The following is a 17,890-nucleotide window of genomic DNA, read 5'->3' as shown; positions in this document are numbered from 1 at the left end:
TGGCATTTAAATAAACAATAAAATAAACTGTAATCCGTTTTAATTTACACAAATTTTAATATAAATTAAATAATATGCAATGGGTAGCATTCAGCTAATAGACACATTGAAATGAATAGATATGACTTAGCTGCATTGATTTCAGTATATGAAATCAGTTGAATACTGCCCTAAAATTCCCTTGCCATGTCACTGAATATGGAAATCATATTCAGCAAAGGCTTCTGAGATTACCCTAAGAATTGCCCTCCCTCTTTCAAGGATATGCTTCCAGCCATAAGAAATAGAAGCATGTTGAGTTCAAAACTGTGTCCCTGAGCAGCTAAGTTCTGCACCTCCTGTGACTCCATCTGTGCTTTTATAAACTCATGGTATACTGTACACATTGTGCTACCTAAAGATGCAATACAATAAAGTAGCCTTCATATGATTCCTTGTGGAAGATAGCTACTGGAATAGCATTCATGCTGGCTTGCAATAGTTCCACAACAGGACAACTCCAAAGAATTAAGGCTTTCTGTTTGGGCCCTTTTCCAATGAACTTTTTTTTACACTTCTATTCATATAAAGCGGCAATTCCACACATTTTTTTTCCTTTCCCAATCCTTCCCAGGCCCTCTTCCAAATGATTTCTTCCATCCGACCCTTCCCACTTCTATAATCAATGCAAAAAAAGTTTCTTTGACTCAACAGGCTTAATCAATTCCTGAAATGAATTTCAAATAGGCAGGAAGGATCATAGTTCAGCAATGCATTATGAACACTGAGCATTGTAGTCTGGCACTGTCTCCCTCGCTTCTACACTTGAAGGGCCCAGTGGCAAGCTAACCATCTATTTATAAAGAAGAATGCTTTGATATATTTGAACAGCTCAAGTTTTAACACAGTTTTGGCCCATATTCCCCATTAATATGAAATATACTTAGAAAATCTATCCTGACATTTTTATGAATGGAGCCCTTTGTTGAGTTTCAGCTCTGAGACATTATTTATGGATTTTGCTTAACATTTCTGCGAAGCTGACTGAGCCAGGTATCATTTATTTATTTTCATTTTTTTTAAAAAAAAGCATTCCTTGTGACCAGCAAGATTCCTGGAATGTGACAGTTTATAAATTACTTTCAACTTTGTAGAACAAATGACATCTTAATTGGAAACAACACTTTTTATCCCAATATATTGTGACGGAATCCTATACATAAGTAATTGGATCTAAGTGCTTTAGGATTTAGGATTACAGCCTCAGTCTCTCTAAGGTTTCTGCTTAAATGTTAGACAATGGAAAATGGCCACGTTGTGCCATTGAAAATACTAGATTATTCCCCTAACCCCAAGAAAGAGATACACTGCCCCAAGAGAGGTTTAACAGCAGTGACCTGAAGATTTCATCTGTTTCTCTTTAACCCCACTACATATCTGAAGTCATAACCAAACTGAAAGGGATATGAAGTAGGAAGAAATCTAAGTCTCACACTCCATGCATACTGCTATGATCAGGAGACCTATTGTTCTATTGTTTTTCAATTCTCCCTCCCATTGTGTGTGTGATTTTAATTTAAAGGCTTCACTAAAAGGGCATTGGGGTCAGCTAGATTCCTCCCCCCCCCATAAAAGTGAATTGAGGGGGGAACAACGACAATGAACCCTGGGCATTCAACTGTAATTTAATTCCGCAACAAGTACTTTCTGTGAGTGAAGGGTCAAAATACGGATGTGTTAATGACTGTTGTTGTAATTTTAAAAAATGCCTTGAGGTATTTTTCTAGGGGGGAAATTGTGGGTAAATATCAAGGTATATAAGACCCCCTAGGAATGAACATTAATAATGCTGATTCCAGTAGGCAGCCCTTCAAAGATGGGAGAGACAAAACTCATAAACTGGTGAGAGAATTCTCTTAGGCTGCATCCGAACTTTTTGGATATTTAATGCAAAGTGGAAATGGTAGCATTGTGGGCTCTTTCCTGGTCTTGGACCCCTAGCAAACGCCCTTCCTTTCTACCTTCTGACTGTCATGATTACATATCCCAGGTACCATTTCTGTATAGTTGTAACCTGTGCTACAAAAATGTACCATAATCAAACTTCTTATTTAAAAATGAAGGATTAAATGGAGCTTTTGTCAAGTACACCTCATCAAAAGTACATTTCTTAAAACTTTAATTAAGGTCAGATTGGTTAAATTTGATTACAGTCAGGTTAGCAAAATGCCTTTTTAAAAACAAGTTTAGAAGGCTTAAGATCTTGCATGTCATTAAATTTAGTTGTCAAGACAGTAGCCACCCAATGGTCCTGTCCTAATCTTGAAAAGTAGTCCACAGGGCAGGACCATGGAGAGTTCCAAGTGAGCAGTTCACTCCCATTAATCCTAAAACTGAATTGAATGCCTCCAGGGCCAGATCTCCCTTTTCAGGCTTAGCCCTTCTCAAGGGATGGAAATCTAAAGGGACAGGACTCTGCCTTGGAGTCTATAACCCTTTGAACTCTTGGACAAGTCTCTCAAACACTTGTTGCCTGTGCTGACAAATGGCAACAGATCCTTGGAAAGTGCAGGCTCTGAGGGCATGGACTTCTGAGGGTTCCAGTTCAAGAGTTCCTGGGTCAAGGGTACATGATCCAAAAGGCTTGGGTTCTGGTTCACACCTGGTCAAGGTGCTGGGGTCTGGGTTGGTTTTCAGAATCTCTGGCTCTTGTGAGGCTGGTCCATAGGATCTGGCTCTCTGCCCATCTGAGACAAATCCCGAATTTTTGCTCAGGGTGGTGACACAAATAAAGGAAAACGTGGAATTTATCCACATGCATACACATGGGTTTCTCTACACTTTTCTGAATCTAGCCCATTGTTCTCACCAGCTGAGCATATGATATGTACTATTGCTGATGTTCCCACTGGTGTTATGGATGCTCAACTCAAGCTGCTGGGTTGGCAGGTGAAAGTGAATGCAAGGCACCCATCTGCACACTCAGTTTGTGTTGCAGCTAGAGATAATGATGATGTCAGTTTCAGTTTTCTTGGTTTCTAATTTCCCAATCTTAAGTTCTGTTCTCCACAATTCAACTTCAGATTGCATTTTTTTTTTTAAAGGCACCATGAAAATTAATAAGCCTTTTGGTGCAAATATATCTTAATATAAACCACCACACTGGAGCAGTGGACTCGTAATCTGGGGAACCGGGTTCGTGTCTCCGCTCCTCCACCTGCAGCTGCTGGGTGACCTTGGGCTAGTCATACTTCTCTGAAGTCTCTCAGCCCCACTCACCTCACAGAGTGTTTGTTGTGGGGGAGGAAGGGAAAGGAGAATGTTAACCGCTTTGAGACTCCTTCGGGTAGTGATAAAGCGGGATATCAAATCCAAACTCTTCTAAACATTTATGCATGCAATTTCGCCTAATATATGCACTTTTGCAAAGCAATTTCCTGTAATATAATGCATTTGTGTATGTTATTATCACTAATACATGCATTTAAATGCACACTTTATTGTAGCAGATGCTTTTTGTGCACATTACTTCACTGGAGAAATGTACTGCAGAATTCAGAGAAGTGTGAATTTTGACGGGTGGCTGTATTTCACTTCACATTGCTGCAGAAAATATAAATTTGATAAAATGGCCTTTAAATGTGAACTGGATCAAATCTCTCCACCACCCCTACTTACAGCTTGGAATATGTGTATGGAAGCCAGCTTCTTGGGGCATGGTGAGGTTGCACGCCTGCAGTGTTGGAATAAACATTAGCTCAGTTGGCATGAGATTCTTAAATTCAGGGTTGTGGGTTCAAGGTCCACGTTGGGCAAAAGATTCCTGCATTGCAGGGGGTTGGACTAGATGACCATTGGGATCCCTTCCAACTCTATTCTAATCTAATACTATTCTATTCTAATATTCCTTGGGGTTGGAGGAAGATACTGAGTCAGGAAACATAAATGGCCATTAGTCCAGCAAACCAGCTTGGGCAACTCTTGACTATGGGCTATTCAACTAAGTATTGACGTTTTGGAGAAAATTAAATACATCCCTGTTCACCAAGGTTGAAATATATTGTTCCTGGCAACACTGAACTTATTAGTTACAAAATAATAATAATAATAATAATAATAATAATAATAATAATAATTTTTGTTTGTTTGTATGTGTGTGTGTGTGTGTGTAATTTTTATTAAAAAATGTATAGTTTGGCTTGTTTATTGCTTTGCAGCCTGCACTTCCTTGGGAAGACTGGTGGGATAGAACACTAACAAATAAATAAATACTTCTTGGAATAAGCTGTGTCTTTAATTTTTTTAGGGTGAATTTAGTTGGGTGTGCATGAAAAGGGCTCAGAGTCAATCTGAAATGTCGGAGGGGAAACACTCGGAATATCAAATTTGCTGCGATAAGATAACCTCGCTGTACAGCCGTGCGAAAATATTTTTTTTTAATTCTGGCATTCACCCTTCAATCAGCCTATCTCTGCACATATTTTTATTTAATCATCCCCAGCTGGAAGATTGGCTGTTGCTCCTTGCCTTTCCCCTGCCTCTGCCATTCTCCCCCCGACAAAGACTTTCCTCATACCGTTTGTTATTTCAGTTTAAAATGGCAAGACAGCTATCTTACAGTTAAGCACTTAGGGACCATGTTCTGTTGACCTCACTCCCCGTGTGAGCTGGTCCATGGCTGTGATGTACAGGAACCTCCTAGAACTGGTCTCAGAGAACAGTGAGTGCTGAGGTTCAAGCCAGTCCTGTGGGGGTTTTGTTTTCTGGAAGTAAAGGTACAGGACCCTTGGATGTTTAAGTCTAGTCAAAGACTTAAGACTTATGGGGTTGCAGCGCTCATCTCGCTTCAGGCTGAGGGAGCCAGGAAAGCACCACCTTCTGGGCCATTCAAATCCGCATGATGGTGGTGAGCTCCCATCGCTCTGCCCCAACTTACCTTACCTGCGATGGGAAGGTAAATGGCATTTCCATGCGCTCTGGTTTCCATCACGGTGTCCCATTGCACCAGAAGCAGTTTAGTTAGTTATGCTGGCCACATGACATGGAAAGCTGTCTGTGGACAAACGCCAGCTCCCTCAGCCTGAAAGTGAGATGAGCGCCACATCCCCATAGACGTCTTTGACTGGACTTAACCGCACAGGGGTCCTTTACCTTTCTCTTTTTTACCTACGCTTGTGAAACATGGACCAACACCATAAACACCATCTCCAACTCCTCGAAAGATTCCATCAGTGTTGTCTCCGAAAAATTCTACATATCCCTTGGGAAGACAGGAGAACAAATGTCAGTGTACTGGAAGAAGCACAGATCACGAGTGTTGAAGCAATGATTCTTCAACATCAACTTCGCTGGACTGGTCATGTTCAGATGCCTGATTGTCGTCTTCCAAAGCAGCTACTCTATTCTGAACTTAAAAATGGAAACCGTAATGCTGGTGGTCAACAAAAGGTTTAAAGATTCTCTCAAGCAAATCTTAAAAAATGTAGTATAAACACAGACAATTGGGAAACACTGGCCTGCAAGCACTCCAATTGGAGAACAGCCGTTACCAAAGATGTCATGGGCTTCGAAGACACTCAAACTCAGGACAAAAGGGATAAACGTGCTAAGAGGAAGGCATGCTTGGCAAACCCTCACCATGATCAACTCCCGCCCGGAAACCTATGTCCCCACTGTAGTGGATCCAGAATTGTGTGGATTGTGTGGATCCAGAATTGGCCTCCACAGTCACCTGCAGACTCACTGTTTAGTTGATATGTTTCTTTCTTCTTTTTTGTAGTAAAGTACACTGGTTTATTTAGTTGTACAGACTCACTGTTAAGAAGACACTGTTCATTGAAGACAATCTTACTTGGCTATGAGTGTTAGAGGAGGAGGAGGAAAAAGAAGAAGAAGAAGAAGAAGAAGAAGAAGAAGAAGAAGAAGAAGACACACAATATAAATGGACAACCCCAATACACAATTCAACTACCACACACAATTTATTGTAGCTTTTCTACAACTAGGAATGAAAATAAGGATGCTTGTACATTCTTTTTTCTGTTAAAGCTCCCCAAACAAAGGTGTAAATTGCCTTGGGAGGTGAGATTGTCTCTTATCAAACTTATTTCTAAACCTATTGAAAGGCTCAGAGGTCAACATCGCTCATTCCAGAGAACAGAAAAGACTTTCAACTTTAATGTAGAACAACATTGCTGTTAAAAAATAATGGGGTGAACCCAAAGGGTGCATACATTTCTGGAACTAAGAGGTTCAGGAAGAAAAATAATTTGATGCTGTTAGCATCAAAGAAGCAGAGAAACAAAAATGTAACTAAATCATTCAGCAATCTGAATTTCATTGCCACAATGGGAACATATAAAGATTCTTTAATGATTCCCGTTACCTTTTCTCTTCCCAATATACTACTGTTATTTCTCTAGGAATTATAGTAGCTGCTTAGATCTGACAGTACTAATAGATCTCAAGATAGAAAGCCTGTTTGCCTATGAGATTTGGGAGCCAAGCTCTGAAAGAAGTTTGGCAGTACTTTTCCGATTGACAGAGTCTGGGGCTGGTTACAGCACACGTACCGAACAACAGCATTTAGCCGACAGCTACCACATTCTCCACTGAGTGCAACAATAAGGGAGCCAACTTGAACACTGTGACTGCAACCCACGAAAATCAATACAGAGATTTCTTTCTCTGTGTGCTTCCACCCCCTGCAACACATGTGGCATGGATGAGATCACCTGCTGCTCGGGAGTGGGAGGTCTCTGCAGGAAACACAAGTCCAGTTGCCTTGTTTGTTTTCCCAGAGAAAGTCATCCTTTGGAATTACAACAAAGCCAGCACAGCGTGGCTTTTACAGCATGCGCCGCACGACACAATAAAAGTGCCTGGGAATGTGATCTGCGGGAATAGGCTTGGAGCAGCTTGCGAAAAGCAGTTCAGAGCAGCTAGGCCAAGGGTTGCATTAGCAACCATGAAATGCCAACTTGGGAGGAAGAAAGTTGGAATGCAGGCAAGAATGTTTATTCCCACGTTGTCATATCTTGGCAATGAAGAGCGGCAAAGGTCATTTCGCATCTCCTTTGCCCATCTGGCATTTTAGCACACTGCTGTGTGGCTTGGAACCTCGGTCACCAGCAATCGCTTCATATGTTGGGTAGATTCTGTTAAATACTTCTCGGATGCTCAAGCCCAACCTATACACTCTGGGAGAAGTGTAGTGGAGCCCCTGCTCCAAACCACATCTCCTTGTGAGAGAAAATGTATGACATGTGACATCACCGCAGTCAGCATTTTCCCATCCCATGGCAAGTGGCAGGCAATGAAGCTGTGTGGGATATGGGATGGAGTCTTTTCACACATCTTCTTCCAGTAGCTGAGGTGGAAGTGATTAGAACAGAATTGTCAAGCCCTGGCTTGTTTTTCATGCATCCTAGATGCAGGTACATGAAACGGAAGATTTCCTAAAGACAATGTACTATAGAATCATAGAATCGTAGAACTGTAGAGTTGGAAGTGACCCAGAGGGTCATCTAGTCCAACCCCTTCAATGCAGGAATCTCAGCTAAAGCAAGTAGTTTGGCGTTTGCCAACCCGGTGCCCTCCATCAGCTCCAATCAGCCCCAGCCCAAAATATCTGGGTAAAAGCAGCTTGGTGAGAGCACAAGGGATTTGGGACTTGCTTTCAATACTGGTCAGCTGAGGAGTGCTGACTGCAGACCTCATTTGTCAGGGCGCTATGAGGAGCATGCCTTAAGGCTCCAATTGTTTTTTTGCAGCCATGTTGTTTGGATGCCTGATTATCGTCTTCCAAAACAACTACTCTATTCCCAAATCAAGGATGGAAAGGGAAATACAGGTGGACAACAAAGGAGCTTTAAAGATGGTCTCAAATCTAAAAAGATGTAACATAAGCACGGATAACTGGGAAACACTGACCTGTGAGTGCTCCAATTGGAGAACAGCCTTCGCCAAAGGTGTCATGGACTTTGAAGAAGCCCAAACTCAGCAGAAAAGGGAGAAATGTGCTAAGAGGAAGGCATGTTTGACAAACCCTCACCATGATCAACTCCCACCCAGAAATCTATGTCCCCACTGTGGAAGGACGTGTGGATCCAGAATTGGCCTCCACAGTCACTTATGGACTCACTGTTAAGATTGTGCTCATGGAAGACAATCCTGCTCGGCTATGAGTGATCACCAAAGAAGAAGAAGAACCCCTATGTGTATGTGCATAAGAAAAACCAGGATGCAATCATGCATATGCTGACATCAAGATTGCATTTTTTTATGCATGTATGAGCAAAGATAATGTGGAAAGGGGAAAAGATGAAAAAATTGAAAGCTGCATTGCAACACTCAGAAATAAATACATAAATGTGTAAATACGTAGATGAAAATAAACAGCAGCAGAACACTAGATAATTTGAATAAATCACTTCCACTGAGAACAAGTATATCAGTATTCCCAACTCTGGAGAGAATAACTGGGCAATGAGGACAGAAAGTAAAGGTCCAACTGCCCTTCTAGCCAGTCTCCTGCTACGAATGTATTTAAACAGTATTTTCTTGCTGATATTGATTTTAAACAATGCCCTCTTAAAAGAAAACAAAAAACTTTTTTTCTTCCTGGTGGAGTATAAGGTCAGGTTTAAGGTGCTGCTTTTGTCCTTTAAAGCCCTATGCGGCCTAGGACCCTCGTACTTACGGGACCACCTCTCCTGGTATGTCCCGCAGAGGACCCTAAGGTCCATGAATAATAATAGCTTAAAGGTCCCGGACCCTAAGGAAGGCAGACTATCCTCCACCAGGGCCAGGGCTTTTTCAGTGACGGCTCCGACCTGGTGGAATGCTCTGTCCCACGAGACCAGGGCCTTGCAGGACTTGATCTCCTTCCGCAGGGCCTGTAAGACAGAGCTATTCCGCCTGGCCTTCAGTTTGAATTAGCCTGATCCTCTATTCCCTTTTCCCTTTCCTCTTCTATGAAGGAACCCTTTCTGGGACCCCACATTTAAATTCTTATTCACACACCTCCTTGCTGGCCCTAGTAGGACCAATTTAGCCAATTAGCCCTGGTGATCATTCGATGTCTACTGATTGGGTTGTGTCCCCCCCCAAAAAAAAATGACCCCTGAATTTTTTAATTTTATTGATATTGATGCTGCATTTTATGTTGTATTCTATGCTGTTTTATGCTGTCTTTAAGTTGGATTTTAATAAATGTTTTATATTTCCTGTTAGCCGCCCTGAGCCCGGTTTTTGAACCGGGAAGGGCGGAGTATAAATAAAAATGTACTATCATCATCATCATCATCTTGCATTTCTTTGGTCAACATTTGTGGGGGGTTTTCTTCTCAGTTGGACAAGACTTCCATCCATGCACAAGAGACTCGGGGAACCCCCAAGGGTCAAAGAAGCACAAAAAGTCTTTAGAAAAGCACAAAGGGAGAAGGGGGACCCTCCAAACAGCCAGAGGAGGGGAAAGGGGTGATGGACTTTGCTGAATAGCAGCACTTCACACTGGAATATTATGTTGTACTTGTTTTAATAATTACAGTCCACTCTAATCCGAAACCTATCATTTCTCTTTTTAACATTTTAAATATTTCAAAACTGGCGTTACAAATTCACCACATCTGTTTTCCATCTGAGAAGAATCCATTATCCAAAGCACAGTAGTCTGATTTTTATGATGGTTTGTGGAAACTCTTAGCTAAGCTAATTTACTTTTCTATTTCATTTTCTACATTCCTATCCAACCATCTTCCAGTCCCCCCCATCTCTTAATATTGGTCCCCCACCCTCATTTGCTGTCCATTTACATCAGCAAATCTCACAGTTCAGAAAGATAATTGCATTTTTATCTGAAAGTCTTTGTCAGTCAAATATTTAAAAGTATTTTAAGATTACATGGGCATTATACCATTCTTTCGCATTTAGGAATAGAACAGGAATAGGAATAGAAATAAAAATAATAGAAATAGAAATAGAAAGAAATAGAATTAGAAATAACTACTGTTAACTCACAGTTCTGTGATGTTTACTGTATTATTGCTGTCTGCAGTAAACTGCACTACAGTAGAAGAAGAAAAAATGAGAGGGGGCAGAACTCTTTTTGTTAAAAAGTTACAAGACTTTAGTAGGTAGACATGGAACATGCCCTGCTTGGAAATTAAGCAGTATGTCTGTCCTGAAACCTTGAGCACTGCAAACAGCACAGGAAGTGGGATCATGCATAACCACCTTGATGTCATCATGAGCACAAATAATCATGGATGAACAATACAAAGGGAGTCTGGAAGGGCCCTCTGCGCTCATGAAGAGCTCCTGCAAATGCCAACATTTGTGGGAAGAACGTACAGTATGTGAGAGGAATATTGCCCTGATGCCATCATAAGCAGAAACCCTCAGGTATGCACATTGAAAAGGACATCTGGAGAGGCCCTAGTTTCTGCTGGTGAAAAACTGAAACCTCTCAAGTTATTTTAAGGGGGAGGAGGAAGAGGGGAGAAATGAACAATCTGAAGCTTGTGAATTCTTCTACACAATAAGCAAGAGAAGTTGTCTCTTGCAATATTATTGTAACCTTATATATTTGTCTCCTGGAATTTTACCCTCCACAGCACTTCTCACTTTTTCAAAAAGGGAAATAGTAAACTCAGTAAGCTAGTGTTATTCTGGTAAGAGCTTGGCTTCTTCGGATGGGTTACTAGAGGGTGAATATACTGCAGATTTTCTATCTTTAGCATATACGGGACAAAGCAGGGACTGAATTTCTATCCAGAATAAACCAATAGTAGTTTTTCAATGTGCTACAGATTTTAATTCCATCTATCATTTACAATCCGAGGAACATGAAACCAGGAAAGCTTTAACATATATATTCCCATGTAATTGCTAGGTTAACGAGATGTAATACTGAATTTGAATGGTTATGGCATATCTGCTGATGTGTTTGTCCTTCCTTTTTATTGGCTGGTCATTCCACATTAGATTATTGCATCACTGCAGAAGGACGCTGGCAAAGTTCTCCATGCCTGGGATTTGTTTAAAACTTGCCTCAAAGGAGATGTGAGTTTTACAAGCCTTTAAATTATGTTCCAGCTCAGATGCAAATCTGACAAGAAATTTGGCCCTGCCTCCTTATGGATCCTCTCTGATACCCCAAACACCCCTTTTTCCATGAAAGCTTTCTATTGTGGGTAGTGGACTTTATCCAATGAGAGGGGAAAGGGCATTCTGTGCCATCCTCCCGTCCCCCATTGCTGCCCTGCTGTGCTCTGAGGCCCAACCTGGTAGCCCATGAGAGTTGTTATATTATAGTGGCATCATTGCAGCTTTCAGGAGGAGAGCCAATAATCCTGCAATATCCAATGCCCTGTCCCTGCAGTCAAAGAAAACGGCAGAAAAGCAGTTCATTGGTGGGCAAAATTACATGTGACATTAATCCCATGGTTTGTCCTTGAGGCATTTGTCTTGTAAGAATAGGCTGTGGGGCATGGATGAAGCAGGAATGAAGACCCCCCTCTCTGATCCAAATCTAGATCATTTGTTTCAGTTAATTTATATATTTCCATAATTCATAATTACAACACTGCTATCAGTACAAGACAGTTTCAGATTTTAGAGCAAGGATTTTTTGTCATGGACAGCGGTCAGCTCAAAATGACCCTGAGGCTGAGCACCCGGTCCTTTAGGCGCACAGTTACCCTATGGAGAAGCAGGGAGTCCCCACATTTGCCCTCCCCCAGAAACAGTCCTTTTGTTTTGTCAGGATTCAACCTCAATCTGTTGGCCTCCATCCATGATCCATAAATATATTTGGCATCAAATCTGGAATTAAGTTGGATAATTCTTCAGCATCTCCAAAATCAGTCAGCTCTGCTTAATTTTCAAGTAGGTAAGCACAATTAAAAAAAAAAAGTGAGAAAACAGTCTCATCTGAACTTTGTGATGGGAAAACAGAAGCTCTCAATCAAAATAGCACAAATCGCCTCTGAATTTCTGAAACACTTTTGTGAATAGTAATGCTTATCCTATTCCTATGTAGACACAAGGAGAGAGGAACCTGTAGAACTAGAACTGCCACAATCTCTGGCTGCGATTGGTGAGACCTGCATTCCAGATGTTGCTTCTATCTGCTAGAGAGAGAGAAAGGGAGATCCAGTATTCACTTAGGTTTCTAGGAAATTAATCAGCAAGCCTGAGCAATTGGCTGTTACGATCAATACTTTAAATGTACCGAGAAAAAGTACCAGCTCAGCATTTTCACAATCAACTCATACCACATACTCAGTTGGTGTCACTCATAGGTTTGGCTACTTTTAGAATTGTTATTCTTTCAAATGCCAGAGGTCAGGTTGAATTCTGAAAGCATGGGGATTTGGTCATTGACAGGCACTTCTCCCGGAAAGCTAGAAATTCAAGGCAGGGCAAAGACAGGTTGAATCCCCTTGAGGACCATACCATAGCACTGGGAGAGGTCAGTCAGGATCACACAACCTCTTCAGACATACTGCTGTCCAATCCTCTTTGCTTCTCTGCCTCATTTTACTTGTGCTCAGTGCAATACACAGGCCAGAGGCTGCCTCAAGCCACAAATTTTCAATGCAAGCAGCATCTAGTTCTAAGAGGTTTTATGTGCCGTTTTTATGGAAATCACCATTTGCATTCCATAGAAAAATCCTAGAAAAAACATATATAGAATAGAAGCTAAGGTGTGTGTACATACATGCTAAAGTGATGAAATATTCAGCATTACTTTAATGAAAAATAAAATGTCTCAATCCTGAATATCATGAAATAATGAAGGAAGCTGGTTAATATTCTACAAAAGTGGCTTATTATGGCATCTCCTGGAAGAGAGAAATGCTGCGAACATGTTATTAATATGGTCAATTATGTATTGTTGATACACGGGTCACATCCAACCTTTGTGGGATTTGTGGGGATTTATGTGGCTTAAGCAACTGCACATTCTTTTTGATAACTGTAATAAAATTCAGGCACTGCATGAAACTCACGTTTGGTTTACTGGGGTTTCATATGATGGTTTGATAGATTCACTGCCTAAAGAAAACAGCATGCTCATTACTTTGCTTATATAAAACAAAGGTATTTGAATAACGGCAGGACTTTGTCTTCTAAATATTATCTTTATAAAGAGGAGTTTTAAAAAGGCCCTAAGAAATGCACACATCATTTCCACCCAAAATTCCACGGCTGGAAAAGTTGTTTTTGGAAGCATCCTTACAACTCCCCAGTAAAACCTATGGGAGTTTCATACTTCTGTTTGAAAACAGAATGTGGCTGCTTCACTATCAGTTGTACAAAATGACGAAGGACAGATAGAATTTGCTCAAAATATGCACAATAACGTAGGTCGGGGGGGGGGGGAGAGAGAGAGACTTAACCACGCTGACCTCTCTCCATACCTGATGTCCAAGTAAAACCTCCTCCTGCCTCCAATTGCAAAATTCTTGGTAACGTAAGAGAATTACAGTAGATACTTAAAATAAAACCAGAATTCCTTCCAAAAGGAATAATAACCATGCATTTCAATTGTGTGTTCATAGAAACAGATCCAAAACAAGCTAGCAAACCTCTTAGGAGGGAACAGTTTGAACTTGAGTTCACCACAAAGCTTAGTTTTGGTCTTGCGACTCCGGTTTGGAGATGCAGAACAGTAATAAGGGCAGTAGGTAAGACCATAAAAGGCACCAAAACACCAAAAAAAGAGCTCCAATACCCGTATTGCTTACATTTAGATTATTATTACAATTACAATTACAGTTATTGTTTCCGTTAATTCAGAGGCATAGCATGGGCAGGGCGAGGGGGAACGTTGCCCTGGGCACATTCTTACAGCGGTGCCTCGCAAGACGAAATTAATCCGTTCTGCGAGTCTCTTCGTCTAGCGGTTTTTTCGTCTTGCGAAGCAACCCTATTAGCGGATTAGCGGATTAGCGCTATTAGCGGTTTAGCGGCCATTAAAGGCTTAGCGGCTATTAAAGGATTAGCGGATTAGCGGCTAAAAGGCTATTAGCGGCTTAGCAGCTTAGAAAAAGGGGGGGGGAGCGAAAAAAATCGGAACACTTGCAAGATGTTTTCGTCTTGCAAAGCAAGCCCATAGGGAAAATCGTCTTGCGGAGCAGCTCAAAAACGGAAAACCCTTTCGTCTAGCGAGTTTTCCATCTTGCGAGACATTCGTCTTGCGGGGCACCACTGTATTTTATTTGGGGGAGGGCACATTTTGCTTCTCATGCTGCCCTTGCCAGCCCTGCTCTGCTTTGTGAGTCTGATCCCATATCCCATATGTTTCCTGCTTGGCAGGGGGTTGGACTCGATGGCCCTTGTGGTCTCTTCCAACTCTATGATTCTATGATTCTATGATTCCCAGGCTCATGAAGCAGCGTGGGGCTGGCAGGACGCCAGGAGGAGGCAAAAGCTGATTGCAAGGGGGGCTGCCTGCCTGCCTTGCTGTGTCCTTCTCACGTTGCCCTCCCAGCCCGCACTGGCAGAGCACTGTGAGGAGGAGGCAACGGCCATGTGCCCTTTGATCCCAGCCTCACAAAGCCAGTCCGTGACAATAAATAAACCCAGGGAGCTACTGCCAGCGTAAATCATGTGGAATGTAATCCGCTGGGAACAGTCAAATACCACGTTCCTTGTTTTGCTAGAGTGGACATGCAGGGGATGTTTGGTCCAGCCAGTTGAAACTTCCTTTTCCTTCTGTCTGGAGCATCCTTCCTTGCATGTGACTAGTGGGTGGGTATGACCTTTCCAGACCTGGTAAAAGGCCAAGGCAGGCTGCCACACTCTCTCTTTTCGTCCTGTGAACTGCTGGACTGCTAGCCGGCAGTCACTAGGTAAATCTCCCTTATGGGGTAAACCTGTTTGTATATGTTTGAAACTTTAAGCCTAAAGCCTGTCTTCAGGAATCACATTGTGTTTGTTACTCATGAATAAGACTGTGGTGTCTTTATTCTTTCAGGAGGGATTCAAGGGGTCTTACCAGGAAAATATTAGAACACATTTCAATCTGGACAAGCCAGATTGAATTGCGTACAGTGGTACCTCAGGTTAAGTACTCAAATTGTTCCAGAGGTCCGTTCTTAACCTGAAACTGTTCTTAACCTGAAGCACCACTTTAGCTAATGGGGCCTCCCACTGCCACCGCACCACCAGAGCACGATTTCTGTTCTCATCCTGAAGCAAAGTTCTTAACCCGAGGTACTATTTCTGGGTTAGCAGAGTCTGTAACCTGAAGCGTATGTAACCCGAGGTACCACTGTATTGTCTTAAGAAACTCAAATGAGTTTGCAACTAGTTTTCTGCTGTGTAAAGGGGAATGCACTCTGCTAAGTGAAGGAACTTGCTAGCGCACGTTAGGAAGGATATTAATAAACAACGTATCCTCTCCTGCCACCCTGAACATTCCCACAAATCAGGGGGGAGGAGCCTCAGGCCATGGGGCTAAATGGGGCCCCCCAGGCCTCTCTGTCTGGCCCAAAGGACTCTCCCCAGCGAGTGTCCTCCTCCACAGCACCCCCCCTTCACACCTCCTCCTTTGCACCCTCTTTGGGTGTTTCTGCCTATTTGGAATTTTGTCTCTTGCTTGGCCGCTTGCTTTTCCTGTGATTTGAATGTCACCGTTGCTTGTCCTATTATTTCGGAGCAAGTGAGAGACAAAAGAAAGATAAAGATTTGGGAGTGTTTGGCTCCCAGTAGAACACACACTGTCATTCATCAAAATCATGCTGGTAAAATAATAATCTTTTGACAGGAATTTTCAAACTCATGAAATTAGAATTGGGGGCCAAGAACATCAGATAAATGCACAAACAGATGCTTGCTATTTCTGAGGTATTAATATCATGCATTTATCCATTTTCAAAAAAGAGAATTCACTCAAAGACAAACAGTATCAAACACTATTTCTTGGAAATATCACATCCTTTCTTTCTTAAGATTCAGCAACATGATAAATGATGTGTTGGATTAACCGAAGGTATGAAAATATTGCCATAGCCAAATGCAGATAGAGACAATTAACTATGCCAAGAAGCACACAGAAAAACTTTCATTGACCTTGAGTAACAGCAACATCTGTAGATATGCATCTCTCAGATATTTGCAGACACCCACTGGGTAAGATGTGGTGCCATAACTTGTGCTTCCAGTCTAGCACAGGGTGGTATACTGGAAGAAATGGGGAAGGGAGGTGGGTTTGGTTGTGGTCTATAAGCCACCAGCTGGCTTGATTAAATGAGAGCATGAAATATATGAAATTGGGAAGAGAAACATAATTGTTTTAAAGAAGCTGTGTACATATACCAAACGAGTTGGGTGGTTTGAAGGCACATGATGCTCCACCTTGGTGAAGCTAAGTGGGTTAGTGTCCAGTTCAGAGATCATCTACAAAACCCCAGGTAAGGTGCATTGAGTGCCGTGATGTGCTAAATAAATCTCAACCTAGCAGAAGCCCCGGGGGCCACAATGTAATTTCCACAATGTCCATTCCATCTCAGTTTGATGAACAACCTTTCCCCAAGTCCTCTTCCTGATGCCCACACTGGAGTATACCTTCAGAAGACACTGGGGAAGGAGAGAAACAAGCCATTGAAAGAGGATCTACTTCCCGATCTCTGTCTGTAGCAACGCAGAACTAGCCTTCAGTCTTTCAAGTGTCTTTGCTCATCTCCTCCATTTTGCAGAATCCCACTTTTTTATCTCTGTTCTTGGCCAAGTGCTAATAAATGCATTTAAAATGACAAAATAGCATTTTCCTTAAATCTCTGATATGTTGAGACACCCCACACCCCAATTCCAACCTTCTATCCCATTTCAAAGAAGCAGTTGGCCTTTCCAAACAGAGAGTGGGCATTAAAACATTGTCATCCTGAACCCAAGTAGGGCTCAAATTCCTGGCCCCACACAGATCTGTTGGACGTGTGTCTCTGACATCAGTGAAGCCAGGTTTTTCCACATGTGCCTTTAACTACAAGCTCTGGGAACTTCACTATTTCCATTATTTTCACCAGATGAATTAAGTCATCATGTCCAATTCCATTAGTCACACTGCAAAATGACAATACACACACACATAACCAAATGAACAGCTGTGGACAAACATGTTAATGGATGAGGGCAGGAATTTAAAACCTTAGGGTACATATGTGAGTTTTTTTGGGTGGGGGGCTGTATGCCTAAGTCCTTTCTGATTCCTGGATCCAGCAAGGGTTAAAATCCAATGGATGATTCAATTGTTGGAACAGGCCAGGCCAGCTTCTTGGCAATGGCCCTACATATAGGCCGTTTGTATAATAAAGGAAGCTGCTCTGTGCCAGAGGGCAAATGGGTGCCCCCCTCCCTCACCCGGCTGGTGGTGAGAAGACAAAGGTCAGAGGTGTGAGAGAGAGCTAGCCTAGAGGCAGAAGCCCAAGAGAGTGGCTGTGCCTGGGGGAGAAGCAAGGCCTGCTGGGGTGCTAATGCTGTGAGCCCCTCCATCGTAGGCTCAGGTTGCATAGCTGTGTAAATAAGCCATAAAGAGGCTGCAGTCTCCGCTGCCCCTCATTCCAAGGAAACCAAGCCCTGGGCAAGTGCCCAGAAGATTGGAGTGGCTGCAACAATACTGGCTGTACCCTATTCCTGTAACTGTATTTTATTTTAACTGTACTGGAACTTGCTGGTTAAGGGCAAGTCGCAAATTCTATTGTTGCTACTGCTGTTGTTGTGAATTATTGTTCACGATTTCTTTCTTTTAGTATGAACCAACTGAAAACTGACCTGCTGAATCCTGCATTTGGGCCTTATTCATTTCTCCTTCCTGAAACATTTCCCAGGCAGTTGGGAAAAGTTTCCTACCATAATACATCATAGGAATGTGCAGGGGAAATGACAGGTAGGCCTTTTTCAA

Source organism: Podarcis vaucheri, assembly GCF_965113315.1.
Source record: "Podarcis vaucheri genome assembly, chromosome: 10".
Taxonomy (NCBI): domain Eukaryota; kingdom Metazoa; phylum Chordata; class Lepidosauria; order Squamata; family Lacertidae; genus Podarcis; species Podarcis vaucheri.
Note: the sequence above shows the minus strand (reverse complement) of the source record.